Source organism: Rhagoletis pomonella, unplaced genomic scaffold (genome assembly GCF_013731165.1).
Source record: "Rhagoletis pomonella isolate Grant_MI unplaced genomic scaffold, Rhpom_1.0 Rhpom_scaffold_00470, whole genome shotgun sequence".
Lineage (NCBI taxonomy): Eukaryota > Metazoa > Arthropoda > Insecta > Diptera > Tephritidae > Rhagoletis > Rhagoletis pomonella.
This window is the reverse complement of record NW_023459024.1, coordinates 20,634-22,835: the sequence shown is the minus strand read 5'-3', so window position 1 is coordinate 22,835 and position 2,202 is coordinate 20,634. Positions and strand designations below refer to the sequence as shown.

Genomic DNA, 2,202 nt, shown 5'->3' with positions numbered 1-2,202 from the left:
ATTAAAAACCATGCAGATAAAATTCATACAAAAGCGTTATTAAAGACGACTCTTTTCCTATATTTTGTTAGACTTTTCATAAGTATAAATATTTTGTCAATATTACTTTCTTCATATGAATTATCTCACATTTTTTGTTTAATTGTATTTTTGGAATAAACAAAGTTCTTTGTACTTCTGTCATATTACGTTTATACGTAAGCTATTTGCAAATAAAAATAATTTGCAAATACCTAACTCACTGTTTATTCGATGGTGAAAAAGTCTTTAATATTGCCTTATTATAAAAAGGCAATAATATGACCATCGAAAAGTAAAATAAAGTTAAAAATGGCAACGTCTTGATTACAAAAAGGCAATAAGATGACCATCGAAAAAGAAAATAAACCTAAGAATGACGGCGCCTTGCGCTTATTTGCAAATAGTACCACTAATCAATACTTATTTGCGTGATTTAGTTATTTGCAAATAAAAAATTAGCTCAGAGTTTATACGGCAAATTTTACCATTTTGCAAATTGTTATTTGCAAATAATACGTGCGTATAAACATAGTATCAGTAAACTGTTTTTGTTACAAATAGTATAAATGAGCAATGGGAAATAAGGCAAAATTTATTTTATTTCAAACCTATGGAAAATAAAGCAAAACTGAGATTTTGGTATTATTTTAAAATTTAAAAGTGAAATAAAGCAAATTTTGCGTTATTGCCGTTGGGAACGGAATCTGTTATGGTTTTGGTGGTGCTTTCCGAAAAAAATCGAACGGACGAACAATCACATCAGTTGGCCATATTGCTGAGATAAGAAGGGTATCATAATAAGGTAATGGTATACCTAGCTTGAAATTGATTACCTTCAATATTTTAACATCAGCGTCTTTTTTAACTAGCATATGACAAGTAAACAAACTTGAATCGATAGACGAGTGCTTCGAAACGTATGATATGATGGTATAAGCAGTAACAGAGTTCTCAAAGGAAGAAAGGTGTAGACATTTTACACGATGTGCGACTTTTAACTCACTACAACATTACTACCCACTATGCCTCGTACAAACAACTCACAAACAAGAACGCTGCGCAAGGGAAGAGGAGACATCGTCGCTTTGACACTTTCGTATTGCTTTTATATCAGAGGTAAGAGGCGCAAGGGCAGAGGAGACAACATCGGTTTGATGTTTTCGCATTTCTTTTATTTCTGCGCATAGTTCCATTTTTTTGCAATAAACAACTGTTTATCCGCTTGGAGAGAACTAATTGCAGCCAGAGCAAGAGCATTTTTGGACTTAAGACCAGCGATTTATTCAAGCAATAGTTGCGTTCCCTAACACGCAAGAAGTTGCAAGAATTTACAGGAATTTACCATAAAGCGTTCCCATACTCGGTTCTCTGGCTTCTTTTGCTTTGTGACAGTTTTATAAGTTTTAACCCAGACAAGTTGGGGAACGCGAATAATGATTGTAGGCTGATTTCCGAATTGCTTCCACTCACAGCGGATATTTCAATTGAGATTTGTTTTGGCACTTGTTGTTGCGATGACATATTGGCACTTAAATTCGTTGTCGGCACATCAATTAGTATTGCGCTCTGATCACCACAAACTGACGGTGGGGGAGAGCAGATGGACTTCCGCTTGCGAGCAGCACAGATTTCGCAAAAAAACTTTCGTTTAGAGCCGACTAAAAACTCTAAATCGGCAGCAGAAATGCCCACGCATTCCCAATGAAATAGTTCACAGCATTTGGCACATTGAATTTTATCTTGGTTGCGATCAACCTTTAGCCCACACAAACAAGGCATTTATTAAATTTTATCGAATTTGAATTTTATAAAGAGTCACTGTCTCATACACATTAAGTAGCCAAATTGTAATCAGTCGAAAACGATATGATCACAGTTTAATAAGTCCGAAAACTACGGAGCGAAAAAAACACGTCGGCACACGTCGAGCCCACCACCATTTTCACTTAATACATCAGAAGCACGGTTGCCATTTCCAATTTATTTTTCGGACCAAATGGTAAAAAATGGACCAATTTTTATTACATCGGGAAATTGAGTGGAGTTTATTCCTCTTTATCAAGAAAATATGCCAATTCAGTTTTTATAACGATTTTTTTTATATTGCATCCAAAGTGCATTACAATTGTTACAAATTATTAACATTATATTATTTAAAGTTTTAAATTATAATTTGTTTAT

General features: G+C 34.1%; 1 protein-coding gene across 1 annotated transcript in view; it reads left to right on the top strand.

Annotated features, from left to right (window-relative positions):
• Positions 1–2,202, top strand: part of LOC118750952 — a gene marked incomplete at its 5' end in the record, with an annotated part of 13,167 nt that overhangs the window by 952 nt on the left and 10,013 nt on the right. The gene's annotated exons all lie outside the window — the stretch shown is intronic.